The following is a 21,141-nucleotide window of genomic DNA, read 5'->3' on the forward strand; positions in this document are numbered from 1 at the left end:
CTGACATGTAGTTATGTCAGATTTGGGATTTGTTTTATTTTGTGATCATTGCACTAAGCACTAAGCAGACCCTTTTAATCTGAAGACTTATGCCCTTCATTTATGGGAAATTTTCTTGTTATATATAAAGATCTTTATACCTTTATGTCTATATATAGATATATAAATACAGATAGATACAGATAGATTGATATATATGTATAAAATAATTATCTATATATATAAATAGATATGTGAAATATATATAAGAAATTATATATAATATATGTAATATATAATATGTATTTCTTCCCTGAGTTTTCTGTCTTTTCATTCTGTTGGCCCTAAAACTCTGATATTTGACTGCTTTAATTGATCCATTAATTTTCTTTAACCTATATTCCTCCATTTTGTGTTCTTGCTGTCATACTTTTTGGGAATTTTTCCTGGTTTTGTCTTCCGACAATTGTATTATAGTTCCTATTCCAGTTATCATAGTTTTAAATGCTAAGAGCTCTTTTTTGGTTCTCAATTTCTTTTTTCTTATAATCTTGTTTGTTTGCTTATTTATTTTTAATAAATTAAATATATTTTATTTCTGGAAAATGTTCATTATAGTTTTGAAATGTTCTTCATGTCTTTCATCGTTTTTGTTTTCTCCTAGTTCTTTCAGTTGCTATTTTGAGGGGTTTTGTTTTCCATTCATGTTGTCAGATTTCCTCTTGAGTCAGGTAATTCTGAGCTGTCTATTGGTAAAATATCAAACCATTTTTGGAAGCATTGTATGGGTAGGATCGGGGAGGGAGGGATTAGAGTGTATTTTATGGATCATTAGATTACACTTTGTATTGAAAGGTAAGCAAATCAGTCTTTTCGCAATGGACCACCAAATGATGATATGTGGGGTACTTTCTCTAGTGCTGTTTAATTTCTCCAATAGTTGGCAGAGGGAAAATACTGAAATTGATCGTTGATATTTTGGGAGCAAAATGGGGGAAATGTTGACCTCCTTATTTTTATCCTGGTAAGGTATGCCTTTGAGCGCTCATCATCTCCCAGTTTCCTTAGAGTGAGTGGGTTTGCTTTTCTTCAGAGGTCTTCTAACTCCACTTTGTCAAGTTTATTCAAATTCCTTATCCCCAAATTTCCTTAAAGTCTTATATTGCTGTGATCATTTTTATCATTCTCTTGGTCCTAGTGGATGAATATATTTCTGTTTCCTTGTTTGTTAACTCTCTTTTACCTTTACTGGGGCTAAGGGAGGGAGAAGAGATGGATTTGTATGTTTAATCTTCCTGGTTTAATTGGAATTCATATTATATTCTTAACAAATAATCAGATATTGTATAAACAGATTTATAAACTTAAATATGATTATGAATGATGGTGATGTGTTTCCAGAGGTTTGATAGGCAGAAGAAAGAATTTCCTAAGTTTCTCAGGAACAGATATCTAGACCAATGATTAATTACACTTTCCTCCCTTGTGGCCATATCTTGAGAATCATTTTATAACTTATTGGCACCTTTACTATATGAAGAGAAGAAAACTCACATGTCTCCATTCTAATACATACTAAGAAATTTTACTAAGAGATTCAGTAGAGGAGGGATTGGAAATTATTGGCTAAAACGATGCTTTGAGATTATCTGCAGATTTCATTACTCATGTTATTTCTGTTCTCCTATTACCATAGATAATTGACTATAGCTTAAGTGGGAGTATAGACTAAAATACAGTTACAGCTCATCTGGGTTTCATCAAAACTGTATCCCTGTTGGGGCACAACTGGACTTTGAAACAAGTTATGTCTGGAAGTACTACCCAGAGTCATCAGAGATTTGCCTGAGGTCTGAGACAGTTGCTGTGGAAACTATCCCACTCCACTCTTCTTTAGTGAAACCTCAACCAACAGCAGTTAGCCAGAACTGAAAATAAGAAAAAGTGAAGAAATAAGCAAAAAGAAACAGGTATTAACATTAGTTGAATTTGTAGACTGTTGTACATAGATCCATCTAGATTAGTTATTATGAATGGAGTTTCTGGAACAATTAATTTTAGTCAACACTATAAACATTAAGGCTCAGATCCTCAAGTTTTTGAGGAATTTTGTCCCACATCATTCTAAACATGTGGTCACAAGTTCCTTGAGCTTTCTTTGTTAAGCACAATTGTGTTTTGTTTCTAAAAGTGAAGTTAAAAAAATTCAGACCAAAACATAGAGTTAATTTTTAATCAGAAAAGCAGCGACATTCAGATGAGATTATTTAACAGTCTGTATTTTAAGTAGTGCTTTTCTAAATATTATTAAAAATCTCAAAAAAGTATATCAAACGGTATTCAGAAAGCCATCTTACTGAATAATATAACAACTGACGTGATTTGAAATGGTGTTAAAGCTGTAAATACATTGTCAAATTGTCAAATTGTGCTTTCTTTTGGGGGGGGGGGGAGTTGGGAATTTTGAAGTGAAAATACATTTTTTTAAATGATGGTATTTATAAGATTTTTCACCAACAATACTCACAATACTAAATTCTCCTTGTATAGTGATTAAAAAGCTATCAAAAGGAGTATGGGGATACAAAGATGAATAAAATAAAAGCGTGTTTAATCATAAAGTATTCCCAGGATATCTAAGATCAGTTACATCAATAGAAAAATCAATTGCAGTTCTACGATTATTTAAGAACACCCCAAATTTCCCTGTTAAGCAGTCAAGAAGTCCCTATACACAATGACAACTATAACTTGCTATATAGACTGCCATTCTGCCATAGATTCAGTTGGTAAGGAAATTATGATATCAAATGGATTGAAACACATTGCTATTACCAGGTAATATGCAAAACATATCCATCCCTTACCATGAATCTCATCCAATTTTCAAACTAGTGGATGGGTGTGATGCTCGAATTCATAATTAAAAAGAAGATACACATGTTGAAGTGGCTATTTTGAAGAAACTACATGAAATGGTTTTATCAATTGGTCTGCCAAAATGCCTAATTTCAATCTCATCCATTCATCTAGCTAACTCCGTATAAACTTTCACATCTCGGCTCAATGCTACTTCCATAAGAAAAGCCTTCATGTTTTACAGTATTGTCATGCTTAAAACTTCTTGTTCAATGCTATCTTTTATATGTTATATTTTCTATTAAGTTAGTGATTGTGATTCTCTATTTACTGTTTTATTCACTAGTAGTTGCTCAGTTAATATATTTATTATTATTGAGCTTATATTTAAACATTATATATTTTGCTTAATTATTATCATGGTTTCTTATTGCTTTCAGTAAAATATGAGAATACCTATGAAAGTGGCTTTCACTTATGGATTTATGGACATGTTTGAATTATCAAATCCAAACTATGATAATGACTATTATATCATAAGCTTTTGCAAAGCTATCCTAAATGTGTTGTTGACTTATTTTCAAAATCATAATAAAAATCCTTGATTATAACCTAAATTTAAGTGCAACCAAGAAGGGGTACACTATATAGTAAAAAAAAAAAAAAAAGATGTCTAAAACTTTGGCTTGAGTATCAGAAGGAATTAATTACAATTTTTTACTTACTAGTTGTTTCGTTTTACCAAAGAAAACAAAGTTAGAACAGGAAGAATTTTTAAAAATGACTCTGCACAATTCTTTTAGGTATAAGAATGAAAGAAGTGAGGAGAGAAAAGCACAATGATTTGTCCCAAATAACCAGAGTCAATAGAAAGCGTAGGTATAGAAGACAAATTTTTGAAAGCTATAAAGACACTTTTTCTACTGCAAACATGTGGACTTCATTTTAGTTATTTCCCTCCTTAAGAATTGTGTTCTTTAGAAAAGTTGTGCCTCAAGCAAAAAATAAATGATACCATTCATGTTTCGTGAATGAAGTAAAATCTTTCTCTCTACAGCCTGGTCACTTAATGTAAGAATATCCAACAAAAATAACAAACCTAATGCCACTCATTTAACAACAAAATGATGCTGTCAGCATTTTGATTAATGTCTTTTGAATCAAGAGACCATTGTCTTATAGATAAATTCTAGAGCAATTGATAGTCTAGACTCTGAAGTTGGATGGAGGTGCCTTCTAAATTAAATCCTTTCATATCCCACAGGCTGAGATCATGCACATCTGAGATGTGTTAGTTGAAATTCCACACAATCCTCAGTTGCCAAGTTTGCATGGACTGAACATGATACAAAAAGCAAAGAAGCTAAGAAAAGTTAACATTAAAAAATGAATATTATACAAAGGTCCTACACACAGCAGTGAGACGAGAAGGGCCCCTAGCATTCTCCATTCACAGATTTAAACCTGAAGTTGAACTATACTTAACCCCAAGAAGAAACTCTGAAGGTAGGGAAAAGAGTTTCAAGACTGAGCAACCAAAACTGAAATAAGTCAGAGACAGACAACTACTGTGTGATCTCACTTATATGTGAATTGTAAAAAGCTGAAACAAAGTAGATTGGTGGTTGCTAGGGATTGGGGGTGGGGGAAATGAGGAGAATTTGGTTAAAGGATACAAACTTCCAGTTACAAGATGAGTAAAGTTCTGCGGATCTAGTGTACCGCATGGTGTCTATAGTTAACAATACTTTATCGTGTACTTGAAAGTTGCTGAGAGAAGATCTTAAATGTTCACACACACACACACACACACACAGAGTAATGTGAGGTGAGGGCTGTGTTAACTAACTTTATTGTGATGATCATTTCACTATACATATGTGTATCAAATCATCATGTTGCAAACCTCAAACTTACCCAATGTTATTTGTCAGTTATATCAAATAAAGCTGGAAAAGAAAGATTGAGTAACCAATTAATTCAGAGGTATGGTGTGAACAGCTTTCTGTTGGGGACACATAATACAAGATGTGATTCTTTCCCTCAAGTATCTGGCAGTTTAACTGAAGATGTACTTTTCTCACCATTTTACCAGTTCAACATTCATTTCCTGAATATTTAGAGCATTCAGGTATTATGATAAATCTTTGGTAAAAGAGGAATAAAAATAAGTGCCCTATAATCAGAGGAATGTCATCACGGGAGCAATATAGTAAAATTTTCATTAAAATATGGTAAGTGCTAAGATGGCAGGGTGCCCACTTCTCAGTATTTGCTTAGCCTTCACAGAACTCCCATGAGAAGAATATAGGAATTTAATTTATTTAATTATGGTGATAAATATAGACAAATAACCTAATATGAAACTGGCCAAAGCATATAAATAGGAAATTATATCAGACTAGACTATAATGTGCAGCAAGCATATGAAAGGATGCTAAAGCTTACTAGTTGGAACCTGCCAACTCTAGCAGTAATGAGATGCCATTTTTCTTCCATGAAGTTGGTGAAAATTAAACAGAAGAAAACAAGTCAGTGATTTCTAGGGTTCCAGGAAGTAGGCTCACTCATTACTGGAGAGAATCCAAATGGCCATGAATTCATGAAAACTGATCAAGAAATAGGTACTAAAATGAAAATGCATATATTTTAATAAAATAACAACTAACAAACAAGTAGGGCAAATCAACAAGGACAAAAGTGAAAACTCCTCCAATAGTATCCAAATCTTCACTACTGGGGAAGAGTTAAGTAATGCGGTTTTAATCTGGACTATTGACTATTACACGTTAATTAACAGCACGGGTCAGATCTATGCATTTGACTGGAGGCCTATTCATGATGTATGTTTCATGAAAAACTGTTTTGCTAAACAATGTTTATGTTGTGATGCTTTTTGTAAAACAGATTACATAGAACTCAATCGATATGATATATGTATATACATATACGTATACATATGTACGTGTTCATCAGTGTGAAGAAAGATGTGGAAGAGGCTGGTGCTGATCTTGGCAGCCTGGGGCATGAGGAAGGGAGTTAATATAGGTGATTTAATGTAAAATTTTTCCCTTACATAGCTTCTTATATTTTCACTAGTTGAGGTGAACACATGTTGATTTTGTTTGAAAATATTTATTATAACAAAACATAGATATTCTGGGAAATAGTGAGATGAATGCACTTGAAATATTTTTTTGGATTATTAATTGTTTGTAATTTATAGACCTGTGGCTTTTCCCCATCCATTTGTACAGGTAATCAAGAGATTAATAATATTACTTCTAAAATTAAGATATTATAAACCAAAATAAAATTGTTAGGGTTTTTTACACTAATTTGTGAATTATTTTTCTATCTTTCACCGCACCTACTAATAGGTAGGTTGGAGTAAGTAGCGTTGTACAATAACACTTTATAAATGTGTTATTGTACATACACAAATAGTCCATACACAGAATGTAAGAAACACCATTGATTAATGTTCAGAAAGAAGCCCTGACATATCTACATAAATCAACATGCAATTGTGACAAAGCAACTCCAGCTCCTTTGAGAAGATATTCTTTCATGAAACTGAAGTGCTCCTGACCTGGGTCTGAATAAGTAATTTTGTCAGTCCACTGCTCAGGGCACTGTGGATAAAACCATGAGGCTGATACTTCACAGCAGTGATTGGCCCAGATGTTTGAATTTTGATTATGTTTGAGATGGAAACATTCAAAAATATGTGCTTTAATTATAGACATGGAAATAATTATTTCTCTGCCTCATCCATCACCCTGCCAAGGCTGAGATATTTTAACTACTGCTTTGTCCAATGCATTTGTAAACAGACATTCTGCAATTCTGCTAGAACTGTTTTCAAATTACTACTTGTATATAATTTGCTTCAAGAAATATGTAAATGAATACTCACATACATACATTAATATATTCACCGATTATTTCTCTACTGTCTGGTCCACATGTAAAAACTTTCAGAGAACCAGGGAAGATATTTTTCACAGCAAAATAACCTACAAAACATACACTAATCTTTGACTTTTAAAATACATCCAAAGGTCTTTGTTATGGCTAATCCCAATTTTCTAATAGAAAGAGATGCAACTTCATATCACTTTTATACATTCTTTTTAAAAATTTTATTTATTTATTTATTTATTATTGAGGTATAGAGTCACATAAGTTTCAGGTGTATAACATAGTGATTCGTGATTTTTAAAGGTTATACTCCAATTATAGTTATTATAAAATATTGGCTATATTCCCAGTGCTGTACAATATATCTTTGTAGCTATTTATTTTATACATAGTAGTTTGTAGTACCTCAATATTCCACCTCTATCTTGTGACTTTTATATGATATTTATTTACACATTTTTGCAACTACCAAATTTTGTGGATCACAAAGTGACAAATTCTATCTTCTGTGATAAAGTTTGCTGAGAAGAAATTAGGAATATTTCTGATTTGTATGTTTTATGCTTCCTACACATTTTTATATGATATTGCCTTCAAGTAAGTAAACTCTTGAGCATCTCCTTCATTTTCAGAATAAAGGATCTCAAGTATTTTAAGTTTTATCTACTCAGGTAATTAAACGGGACCCAGGGTTTTCATCAAGAAAACCCTGCATATCGTAGTGATACACTTTTTTTTTTTTAAGTCAGGCATCACTATACCGCATTCTGAATAAATTATTTAAATACATTCATGAAATTAGCTATAATTTATAGCAGCAATTTCTATATCAAATCTTAGTTAAACCATATATCATACTAAGCACATATTCTACTTTCCCATTTTACCTTCCAAAGAAGCACTGACAATTAGGCACCATTTGACATTTGTCATGCTTATCGTCACAGCTGCAGTGACACTAAAGGAGACTAAGAATGGCGAGAACAGCTTTTTGTAAAGAGTAGAAAATAAAGGAAAATAACGATTGCTTCTCCTTTGCTTTGAGTGGTTGGAGGCAGATAAGCGGATTTGTAGTGAGGTCATCAGTCACAATGGGGTGGTAATTTGAAAATGGATTAGTTTAGAAGTAGCGATTTCTGCTCCATGGGCTTCAGTGCAAAAGTCTACCTGATTCTGTAAGAGACCTCATAAACTGGCAGAGATCAATGCCTACCTAATGCGCCATTATGCACTGGGCACACTTCAGTGATTACAGCACAGCTGTGGCTGGGTTTTGCTTGATAGTTCCTTAGCACTTGCACCACAGGTGCTCCACAAAGGAATAAACTCTTTAGGGAATTAAAGTGGACGAGAGAGGCTTTTCTTCCTAAGAAGCTTTTCACTTTTAAACTGAAGAATGAACAGTGTCAGATGTCAGTAATGTCAGCCCAATAACAAATAAAGACTAAACAACTTATGAGAAGGAAATCATCCTATATTATATGTCTGAATGGCACTTTCTTATGTTTAAAATTTTATTGCATAAGATTATCTGACTGTGTATCTTGAAAGAACATGACAATACAAATTCCAAGTTGGAAATGTTCACTGTTTTAAAGGTTATAATTTCATATCGAAATGTAAGAGCATTAACAAGTATTTAAGTTGTTTAGCTTTTCTTACAGGCCATGCAAATTAGTTGGCAACAAAGAATGAGAAGGAATTCGGTCAAATGAATTTACAACAAAATTTGAATATGAGATACCTTACCGATAATCCTTAGATTCTTATGCTCAATAGGTTTCTTCACTATTGCTTGCAAATGTTATGCGTAGGAGCAATGAATAAAATATTAAAGGCAGGTAAAATAATTTGAAATGTAAATCCATAGAGTATAAATTAATAAATTCTGTTTTATACTTTAAACAAAGGAATATCAGTAATGTTAGTTATATGAAACTTTCCATTTTCAGCTCTTTAAATTTGATGTGATATGTAATGAGATGGTATGAACAACATTCCGGGGTAATGCATCACACAGAAAGAAATTTATTGAGAATAATTTGTGATTAATTCCTTGGCACTAGTTGGAATAATATCTGGTAAATGGTCTGAACCCTTTGAAGTCCTTTTTTCTTCCTTTATTTAAGATAGATAATGTGTTTATAGTTAATAACCAAATTTAGCAGCAACATCAGGTTTCATTTTGCTGGCTGACCTGTTCTAGGGAAAAGGAATACAATTACAATGATTAGCAAACCATACTCTTTAAGATTTTAGGGGCATATAAAAGGGTTTCCTGTCCCAAATCATTCCTCAATCTGCTCATGCAAAATCCTTTCAAAAAGGAACATTCATCTAATCCACAGTTAAATATATTAATCTCTAAATTAAATATTCCTAGTAGAGGTAACATACTAACTTGAAATAGTTTAGTACATATAACAAGGATGGTGACAGTCCCATTTAATACTTCCAAAGAATTATGTTCAAATTCCAAATGGATAATTAATTTTAAAAAAAGGGCTTAATTCAGAAGAGAACTGTTGCCATGTTTAGGGGACTCACCATGCCATATGGAAAAAAAAAAACTTATTGGGAAAATTGGGGAAAAGAGGCAATTTGAAGGCTATCACATGAAAGGAAGATGAAGTTTCAGCTGTGTAAATCCACCAGGGAATACTTGGAATACTCCCTGGCTCCTTAGACATAATACATAAATAGGAAGAATAACATTTTAGCTTATAGAACAATCTAAAAAATATAATGAATGGAATGAGCTATGTTGAAATTATTACAAACGGTAATCCTCCTCCAAGGGTATTGAGCTCAGAGAAGAGATCTTTGGATTCTGAATTAGCCATGGTTGCAGGCATATTCTTTAATATTTTGTGACACTATTGTTTTATTCATAAAATAAGTGGATTAGTCCTATTTTTAAATAATAGAAATTATCTCCTAGGTGCCTCTTATTGGGTGTATTAGATGACCTAAATTGGGGATTAACATATACACACTACTATTTATAAAATAGATAATCAACAAGGACCTACTGTATAGCCCAGGGAACTATATTTTATGATAACCTATAAAGAAAAATTCTGAAAAATAAAAATTATCTCTAAATGAATAGATAAATACTTTGTGTGTTACATTTTTAAAATGATCAAGATGGAAGTATCCATTGCCTGAAGTATAGAAAAATAAGACTCCACATTGCGTTTATGTGTGGAGGGGGTGATGATTCTCAAAGAGAAATACTGGAATACAGAAGGTAAATTTTTCTTTCCTTCCCATGTTTCTAAAGCCAGCATTGATCCTTGTTATAGTTTTTGTATAGTGTCATGAGTTTAATATAATTAATCTAGTTAAATACTCACTCTCAGTGTCCTATAATGACTTTCTATTTAAGGCAAACCGCAGAGGCACAGTCTGAGCCTACAGATATTATGGCAAACCTGTTGCGAACAAAGAACATTTGAAGCGTTTGGTGTAGCTGGCTTACACAACGGCACACTGGACAGAATACTGCAGGTACTAGTTTTTCCAAACTTGCCTCCATTTAATATACATAATCATAAATCTGAAAAAAATGTTTTTGGCCTACTTTTCAAGGTAAAGAAATCCATAGACAAGGATTAAAATAAACTCATTGAAGAAACTGTTGTAAAAATTTAGTAAATAAGATGAAGATTTGCATTATTTGAGAAGTAAGAGCTTTGGTTAAAATGGTGACTGGAATGGACAGTTCCTCACAATTCATTCTTGGAAAAATAATCCAATTAGAAAGTCTTGTCAAAGACATGCTTTTCTGAAATTATTGAAAAATGGAAAAGAAACTTCACATTTGAATCAAATGGGATGTCACCTTAAAATAACAAGATAATAATAATAATAACAGATGTAGCAGGTTATGGGTTTTCAGAAATCAAATAGGCTGGGGAAAAGCAATGAAGAACAGAAAGGAATCAGGCCTGGTAGAAGAGGAACACTCTTCCAGTGATATTATTTGGCAGAATGAATTTGAAAATACATCTGAGTGGAGTTTGGATTAAGAGAATGATAAAAGAAAAAGAGAGATGATGATACATTGGAAAAGCAAAATAGATGATCCTTTTCAGCTTTAAAAATGCTATGATTCTAGGCTTTAGATGATTTGGCATGAAAAATTAAGAGAACATGGCAAGTTTAGTTATTCATAACAAAGTAAGATAATGTGAACTTTACTGAGTTATTATATTCATTGAGGGATAAAAATACCTTGACTCTGGTGTAACTTAGATGGAGCAGAACCTGGGATGGTGCCTGGTGTGTAGTCAGGGTCAGTCATTTTTTAATTGAATTATCCCACTCATTTCAGTAGATGCTGAGTTAAATACTTAAGGAACTTCTTTGCTCTGTGTTTGTGTGTCTTAGAGAAAATACTTATATTTTCTAAAAATTGTGTAAGTATAGATACAATGTATAACTTATTGCTTTTAAATATTAAATATAATTATTGATGATATGAGTTGCATCAAATATTAAGAACCTTGGAAATACATTATTATTGCATTCTTAAGTGGTGCAAATGTAATTCCTTGCATTTAAAAAGTTGAAGCATATACAACATACTCAGGAACCTAAAACAGCAGAGCATAGCATTAAAGAATCAGTCTTCAGTGCAGAGGGAGAGTAGCAGTAGAGTTCAAAAGTTGCCTACCTTTGAGGGCTGGCTATTTCTTTGAATTCTATCTGCTATTTTGATAAACTTTTGCTCAAATTCTCTAAGGCCTGTTTCTACAGAATGGGAAGAAACAATAGTACCTGTATCACAGAGCTATTCTGAGGAAATGAGTTGAAGTAGTAATAGTTTTTCCAAGAAATGTTAGCTACCATTATCTAATAATATGAGAATCCTATCAAACTAAAGGTTGTAAATGGAGAGCTTTAAATACTGTTTTCTTTTTACTTTCCTAGAGAGTCATATTTGTTACTTATTCTTTAACCAGAGTCTATAACTTTCGATAAAAGTTTTTCAGCCGTCCTTGAGTAATTTTTGTTTTAGAAAGCGAGGTAATAAATATATCAAAATGAAATTCTAAGCCCACTCCTTCCTTCAGCTGCTTTACTTTCTATCTGTTCTACATTCCCTCACTGTCTGGCACTGAATTCAATGACTTCAAAATGTGAATGAGAGTTTGATTTGGATGAGTGTCAAACCAAAGCCACCACTACTATGTTGAGGTGTCTTGTATTTATTTCCTTTTTTTCCCCTTAAAGTAAAAAAATCCGCTGCTCTGCAGTGTTTTAGCTGTGATGGGGGAGGAGGTGAATTAAAATGTTTTAAACAAAATTTAACATGCCAAGACTTCAATGGAATTTCAATCATTATAGTGTATGCATATTTGCTGAAGGCTATGCTTTTGCTAATGTAAACAGCTATTTTTTTTCTTTCCCAACAAGTTGCCTGTTACCAGAGAAAATATCTCTTTGTATGCAGCTTCTTTTGTGTGAACCATCTTGCTAGTTAAATGCAAAACGAACAAAATATTCAATGAAATTCTCAAAAGATAAATAATAGTAATAAAGGTTTTTATGCTAGCCTTTATATTTGTTGGTTAAAATGTTTGACATCACCAGCCTTTACGTCTTAATATTTAGTTGAAAAGAAATATAACTTTACTATTAAATGATTTGGGTTTAGTACTTCCTCTTGCCATAACCACGTTTTTTAGGAATTCCATCGTGTGTGGGTGTTTGTGTGCGAGCGTATGAACGTACGTATTTTTTTCTTGTATACCTTTGTTATACCTGTATTGCTTTCATTTCCTGGAAGGGCTTTTAGTAGAGCATAAAGTCAAAATTCTTTGGATTTGCCCTTTGCTTCATGTCTTCCCTCAGGTTTTCAGGCACCTGCTACATTGTCTTCTGTAGTTAAACAGTAAAGGAAGTAGACTCATTGCAGAGGGAAGTTTGATTTTCTTCTCTGAAACCACCTGGCAACTGTAGATAAACGGTATATGTAAAGGGGGAGAAAATTTCTTAGGACCTCCACAATTACAACACAAATAATAAAAAAAAAAAAAATGAAGCTGTAGTTACACTGTCGAACGTAAAAGAGTACAAGAGAATAAATCATAGAATGTGCCCCACCAAGCACACATTGAGACCTGCTGTTTTCCCTGTGGGTGTTCACATGACTTTGATTTTCATCTAATGACAAGAAAACACAAACATTGGCAAAAGCTTTACTCGAGTTTTGGTGACCCCACTGTGTTAAATAGGACTTGAATTTGAGTGCCTAAAGAAAACTTCTGTATGATATGTTTGTTTGGCTTTTATTCCCAGAAACTTAACAGTCCCATCAATCAAAAAAGAAACATCATCTAGAATATGGGAAGAAGTGTTTTGATAGGGAGATTAAAAAATAAGCACATTCTCCTTCCTCATGACTTTTGTTATTAATAACTTTGAAAAAGTCATTCCATTCATAGGACACAGTGATTAAAAGGGATCCAAACTTCTGTTTGAATTGTTCAATACTCTTTACAGCATAGGATGCTCAAGTTGAAGGTCAAGAGTCATTTTAGTTTTTGATGAGTGTGAGGAAATGAAGCAGATTTTTACATCCTAAGGTTGACCATCTACCTAGCCTTGTCTGCTCTCACTCTGAAATTTTGTAGGTAAAGTCTAATGACCTTAGGTGGTGATATCGTCGACTAGGGTGGATTTAGGGCTGCATCTGCTGTTCTGTGTTTCAGTATCTCAGAATCTAATTTTCGGATAGTTCCTGAGTCATAATTCTTGAAAGAAAGGAGAATGCAGTACTTAGAGAAGGGTAAGAGAAGCTAGTCTTTGAAAATCAGGAGAACCAGGTTAAATATTTCCTTAATAGATAGCCCCTTTGCTGTTTCTACTAATCAGTGTCAGCCAGCTCTTGAAGTAAACACCTGCTCAGAGACAGGTACACATGGCATTTACTTTAGAAGATAATGTAGGTGCTCAATTTTTCTTAAATTTAGACCTTATTATAAATCAGTAATCTGCTTTCCTTGTATAATGCAACTATCTGGATTTTAAAAAAGAAAATAATGCTCATTTTTGGAAGTGATATTAATCATAACACTCTCATTTAAATATTTTCTATACACTGTAGGAAAATTTCCTCTCCCAATCTAGAATGGTGATAGTTTTCTACCATATCCAGTCAGTTGCCAAATTTTCTATATTCTTCTCTAAAATATTATATTTTTCTATAATTTTATTATTTTATTTTAACTGATATTACTTTTCTTTAGGCCCTTTTAACCTTTCACTTAGTAAATTACAGCACAAGGAAGGAATTACAGATTGTTTTGAGTATTTTCTGGAATTTTAAGCCTGGAAAGATGACATTAAAAGTAGTAGTTAAAATTTTTTAAATTGAAGAGAAAGATGAGCTTAGTTTTGACCAGATTCAGCTTGATACATTCGTTCAGTTACCAGCGCACAGTTTAATGCATGCACGTGTCTGTGTTTGAATGTATCATAGAAAAGGTCAGCATGTATGTTTTGATATACTGATTCTAGATTGGTATAATCTTGGGTGTTCTGAGAACAAAGATTTAAGGTTTGAAAGATTAAGTAGGTTTGCAAGCCAAGCTACCCATTATAACCCATGAAACTTACACACATACACAATTTTTTTTTTAAATGTTTTTTTTTTTTTGCTACTAGGTAGAAACAAATGATTTTTTTTTTAATTTTATTTATTTATTTATGGCTGTGTTGGGTCTTCGTTTCTGTGCGAGGGCTTTCTCTAGTTGCAACAAGTGGGGGCCACTCTTCATCGCGGTGCGCGGGCCTCTCACTATCGTGGCCTCTCTTGTTGCGGAGCACAGGCTCCAGACGCGCAGGCTCAGTAGTTGTGGCTCACGGGCCCAGTTGCTCCGCGGCATGTGGGATCTTCCCAGACCAGGGCTCGAACCCGTGTCCCCTGCATTGGCAGGCAGATTCTCAACCACTGCGCCACCAGGGAAGCCCCCACAATTTTTGAAGATTAACAATCCATGTTAAACTATTAAATACCTTACATAATTTTACTATTTTATTTATATAATTTAATTAACTATTTCTAAAATTTATTTCATTATGATAGTTTTTTTGAAATTTTTTAAAAGAGAAAGTGAGAGAGCACAGCTGTTACTATATAGAAATGCAAACATTTTTTCCCTTAGAAAACACTGATTTAACTTATCTAATGAGTAGAGAAGTCTGCAAAAAAGGGTGAAAGAAGAGGTTTCTAAACTTTAAGGATAGGGAGATGACAGAAGATGTTTTAGGATAAGAAAGACTTAATTGTGTTTATTAATAGATAATGGGGTAAAGTCAATAGTGGTAGCATGAAATTTCAAGAAATTATAAGGATGATAAAAAAGATCATGAAGGCAATAAAAATAGATAATATCAATTTAATCACTAACATAAAAATGAGTTCATTTAAAAAGCTTTTGCGGACAGCATTCTGGAGTTTTGAGAAATGATATGGCAAGTTTAAGGAGAATAGAAGTATTTTGTAATAGCCACAAAAGGAAATGCAAAAAAAAGCCCACTAGGAAATTGAGGATAAATAAAAGTATTGTAAATCAGCTTTGAGAGTCCAGCAGTGGTTGAAAAATGTGAGTTGACTGTGAAGTTGGTTGAAAGTGGTAGATTTATTCCAGTTAAGGATGATGAGTTGATACGGTTATGGACAGGGGTTTCTGTGTGTCACCTTTGGCAATGCAAGTTTCATGTCATCAAGGGCTCAGATGATTTTGAATGTTATGAAAGAGATCATTTAAAATGGATGATAAAGAAATCCCACTTCCACATAGCTTCTGGATGGCAGCCGAATGGCTACCTTCTCTCTTTCCTTAAATATCTATGAAGATTTGAAAGATAAAGAAAATGTCTCAACACTATCAAAAAAACATTGTAATAATAATAGTGAACATTTATTGAATTCTTACTATGTCAAGCCAGTATAGTCATATGTATTGACTCAGTTTATCTTTGCTAATATTTTATTATTATCCATAAATTATTCCCATTTTTCAGCTGAAGAAATTGAGGTAGGGAAATTAAGTAAAATACTCAAGTTTGCATAGCTAGTGAACAAGAGTTGGATTTGAACCTAGTGAATGTGGCTACAAAGTCTGTTCTTTTAAACACCGCATTATATTGTCTAACATCAAAACCTATGAGAAATGATAATAATTTCAAGTTGGAACAAGGTGAGAATACAACTGGAATGAGAGAAACCCAGGCTTCTGTTGATGACCTAAACTGTTTTCCCCTTTTTTTCTTGGCGAGAGGAGTAGGTGATCTCTTTCTAATCCTATCCAAGTACAGCTCATGTGTGATGCCCACTTAATTATCAACACGCTAACACCAGATCTAACTTCCACACAGCTGCCAGGTGACTCCCTGGGACTTGGCAACAGATCATGCTCAGCAGTTTCCCCTGGCTGCCCGTTCTTTCCTTCAAGTGGTCTTCCTAGGGCTGCTGGCCTTTCCTTTTAGCACCACAGACTTCTTCTATGGATGACTGTTATGCTAATCTCACCCTGCTTGGTCCAGCTCTTACAGTACTGGAGAAGTAAGGAGGCAAAGAGAATATAATCCTTATATCAGAACTGAGTTTTCCAAGTAATAAATCTTTGATCTCAACAATTAGAGAAAATGCTAGTGGCTTGAAAAATGCTTTTGAAAAACTTAAGAGCAATCACTGTAAATTTTAAGCATGACACGCATCCTCTTACATAGCAGTAAATTTAAAATCAAATTGAACACAGTCCATATAACAAAAATATAGATGTCAAGGACACATGAGATTAAAGAAAAAGACAAAGAAGAAGTACATCTGTTATAGTAGTAAATTGGGAAAATTCCATCTTAAGATACATTCTCTCACTTAGGGGAAAAAACAAATTTCAGTGATACACCATTTGAAAGATCAAATGCCTAAAATTTGGTATCATGAAGATTTTTAAAATTTTAACAGAAAAATGAAAATCCAAACAATGGGTGAAACTCTATCAAGTCATTAAAATTAGAAGAAAAGTGACAATGCAATTTTAATATTTCTATATAGGCATTTCAACAAAAAAAAGATTAAATGGGACAAAGAATTACACTGATTGGAAAACACGTAATTCATAATATGGACATAATGTAACTTTAACTCTGCCACACATTGCAATGGTATAGTGATCTTTTACATTAAGCTTCCTACCACCAAGGAGCTCCTATTTTGAGCTCAAGGGGCCATGTGATTCATGCCGATGGAGGTATATACAGAATGCTGTGGAGCTATATACTGAATAATATCTAAATAGACTGGGAGATCAGACAATACTGAGGTGATTTTTATTAGGAATAAGTTACATAAATATGACAGTACTTGTCCAGATACAGAAGAGAAATATTATATAACCACAAAGACCATGCATACAGCAGGCCAGTATCACACATTTCCCGTGCACACTGGCTTCAAATTATGATGCGTTTGACTAACTGCAAAAAAGTTTTCATTTATCTTCTATTGTTTCATATAAAAATATTTGTTCTGCTTTGTTTGCTTTCATCCTTTTTATTAAACACAATTTTATTTGGAAAAAATTCAAGGTTACCAAAAAATGTCAAGAATGGTACAAAGAACTCCCATGTATCCTTTACCACCATTTGGTTTTGACAACTGCCCAGGCAATTATCACAACTGAATCCAATCCAGCCTGGTGCCTTGCACTCAGTGGTCACCTCATTCTCGTCTCCTTCAAAAAGAGTAGTTCTTCAGTCTTGACTTTTACAACCTTGACATGGTTGGAGATTACAAGGCATTCATTTTGTAGAATGTCCCTCAGTGCAGTATTGTCCAGTGTTTCCTCAAGGTCATACCTAGGAATATACCTATAAGGTTATGCATTTTTGGCAGGAATGCACAGGAGTCATTCTGTGTCCTGTCAGTTTGCCTATGATATTTGTGTCTCATTACGGTCATATTGCCTTTGATAATTTGATTAAGGTGGTCACTGCCACGTTTTTCCACTAGAAAGTTACATTTCTTTTTTCTCTTTGTAATTATTAAGTATTTTGCAGGGAGCTCTTTTGAGATTAAATAAATATCCTGTTTCTTTTAACACTTCATTCATTAATTTTATTTTATTTTTTTATCTTTTATTTTTTAAATTTAAGTATGGTTGATTTACAGTGTTGTGTCATTCATTAATTTTAGAAACTGTTGATATTTCTTGCCTGTATTATTACTTTGATGATTATTGATGATTATTTTCTAATTTCATTTATCACAATGCATTTATTATTTGATACTCTACTGTAAGGGAGAGATTTTTCTTCTCATAATTCATTTATTCATTTGTTTATATCAGTGCAAACTAAAGAATTCTAATTTTATTCAGTGTGTTATAACCATTACTATAATTGTCCAGAGTTGATCAGCAAGAGTCCTTTAAGCTAGATCCTTTATCATTTTGACATGTCTAAATCATTCTTTGAGTACTTCGATACTATCTGGTGCACACAATGTTCTAGAATCATCTTGGAGTTGCTGCAGCACAGAAATTAGCCATTTCTTCAGGGAGCCCTGGTTCCTTTCATAGGAAAATACCATGTAGAAACCAAGATCATGTGCTTTTGATTCTTGGGATTTTGCTACTCATAGGCCCTCTCAGTGGACAGAGCTAGGTAATATATGTGTTTACACTTACACACATGCACATACAGAACTTTTCATCTATATCTGTAACTATACTTATATCTATATATTGAACTATGACTTCATGCTAATAAATCCAATTTTTTAAGACTTCAATTTTTTAGAGAAGTTTAGATTTAAAGCAAAATTGATGGTAAGGTACAGAGATTTCCCATGTACCCCCTACCCTCACATATGCATAGCCTCTCCCATTATCAACATTCCCCCACCAGAGTGGGCCACTTGTTACAATTGATGAACCCGTATTGACACATCATAATCACCCAAAGTCCATGGTTTACTCACATGGATTCTGACTTTAGTGTTTTATCTAAAAAGTTGTAGACATAATCAAGGTCATCTAAGTTTTCTCCTATGTTATTTTTTAGGAGTTTCATACTTTGAATTTTACATTTAAGTTTGTAATCCATTTTGAGTTAATTTTTGTGAAGAGTACAAGATCTGTGTCTAGATTCATTTTTTGCATGTGGATGTTCAGTTCAGTTGTTCTAGCACCATTTGTTTAAAAGACTATCTTTTCTCCATTGTAATGCCTTTCCCCCTTTATCAAAGATCAGTTGAGTATATCTATGAGGTGAGGTTCTATTTCTGGGCTTCCTCTTCTGTTCCATTGATCTACTTGTCTATATTTTTCACCAATAACACACTGTTCTGATTACTGTAGCTTTAAGACTGTAGTCTTGCAGTCAGGTGGTGTCAGACCTCCAACTTTGTTATTATCCTTTAATATTGTATTGGCTATTGTGGATCTCTGTGTAAACTGTTGAATCGGTTTGTCACTATCAATATGATAACTTGCTGGGATTTTGATTGGGATTGCATTGAATCAGTAGATCAACTGATATCTTGACAATATTGAGTCTACCTATCCATAAACATGGAATATTTCTCCATTTAGTTGTTTGATTTTGTTCATCAGAGTTTTGTAGGTTTCCTCATATAGCTCTTATACATATTTTGTTACTTATATATAAGTATTTTATTTTTGGGGTGCTAATGTGAATGGCATTGTGTTTAATTTCAAATTCCACTTGTTCACTGCTATAAAAGAAAGCAATTGACTTTTGTATTTTAACCTTATATCCTGCAACCTTGCTATAATAACTTATTAGTTCCAGGAGCGTTTTTTGTTACATAGACAAGGCTTTGAGTTTTTCACTATTAAGCATGATGTTAGCTATAGGGTCTTTTTTAGATATTCTTTACCAAGTTGAGGAAGGTCTTCTTTATCCCTAATTTACTGAGTGTTTTTTATCATGAATGAATGTTGGATTTTGTCAGATGCTTTTTCTGCATATATTGATTTGATCATGTTATTTTTTCTTCTTTAGCCTGTTGATATGATTGATTACATTACTTGATTTCCAAATGTTGGTGCAGCCTTGCATACCTGCGATGAATCTCACTTGATTGTGGTGTGTAATTCATTTTATATATTATAGGATTTGATTTTCTAATACTTTGTTAAGGAATTTTACATCTACGTTTATGAGAGATATTGATCTGTAGTTTTTATTTCTTGTAGTGTCTTTGGTTGTGTTATTAGGGAAATGCTGACCTCATAGAATGACTTAGGAAATATTCCCCCTGCTTCTATCCTTTGAAAGAGATTATAGAGAATTGGTATAATTCTTTTTCAACTGTTTGGTAGAATTCATAAGTGAATCCATCTGGGTCTTGTGCTTTCTGTTTTGGAAGATTATTAATTATTGATTAAAATTCTTTAATACAGGCCTATTCATATTGTCTATTTCTTCTCATGTGAGTTTTGGTAAATTGTGTCTTTGAAGGAATTGGTTCATCTCATCTAGATTACAAAATTTGTGGGCACAGACTTTTCCATAGTATTCTTTTATTATCCTTTTAACGTCCATTGGATCTATAAAATAGATTCAACTTTAACCTATCATTAGTCATGCCTGTGCAATGACTTTTAAACTGAAACCAGACTGAGGGAAGAAAAAAAAGAAAGGCACTTGCCTTTTTTCTTAAAAAGCCTTTGTTTTTGCTGACATTGTTTTTTGAGGCTTCCTTGTCATCTCCTAATATTCAGTGACTTTAAGATGATGGAAGGATGTCGTTTTGTCTCGTCCCCTCATTTTAAGCCTAAAATGATTGAGAGGGAAATGAGACTACTTGCAAAGCAGCACATTTAGGGAAAGGTAAAGTCATACATTTTACTCAGAACGTGTAAGTTGTCTAATGCTTTATCCACCAAACATTATTTTACATTTACTTACTAAAAAGAAAATAAGATGACTAAGACTTAGCTAGTTAGATTTCATATTTATTGAGGGACTGCTATAAACTGGGCACTCTTTCATAAATTGAATCTTTCAATCTTTTCAACAAAAACATGCAATAGTAGTTAAAAATCCACTTTACTAATGAGGATAGCCTTACTCAGAAAGAATTAATGAATTGCTTAAAGTCAAATAAGATCATCAAGTATGGCTCAAATTTTGCTGAATTGATTCTAAATCTGCTGAGCTTGATAGTACATTACTGCCTAAGACATCTGTAATAACAGAAAGAGGGCTAGAGTGAACCATGCCAAATGGCAATCAAATTAAAATAATCAATGATTTTTAAAATTAAATTAGATAGTGGAAGTGATTGATGTTTAATTTATTTTTACCATCTTATTTGTGAAATAATGAGTC

The 21,141-nt window shown here is 33.1% G+C and overlaps 1 protein-coding gene across 3 annotated transcripts in view; it reads left to right on the plus strand.

The window, feature by feature from the left end:
* The window catches only part of SEMA3A (semaphorin 3A), a 496,493-nt gene that overhangs the window by 174,884 nt on the left and 300,468 nt on the right, over nt 1–21,141 (plus strand). The window contains exon 1 of one of the 3 annotated variants that reach the window (XM_036864241.1): nt 10,178–10,275. The exons of the other annotated variants lie outside the window; for them this stretch is intronic. The gene's annotated coding sequence lies outside the window, so the exon portion shown is untranslated. Of the gene's footprint in view, nt 1–10,177; nt 10,276–21,141 lie in introns of those variants that run through there. 3 annotated transcript variants of the gene reach the window in all.

This window comes from Balaenoptera musculus, chromosome 9 (genome assembly GCF_009873245.2).
Source record: "Balaenoptera musculus isolate JJ_BM4_2016_0621 chromosome 9, mBalMus1.pri.v3, whole genome shotgun sequence".
Taxonomy (NCBI): Eukaryota; Metazoa; Chordata; class Mammalia; order Artiodactyla; family Balaenopteridae; genus Balaenoptera; species Balaenoptera musculus.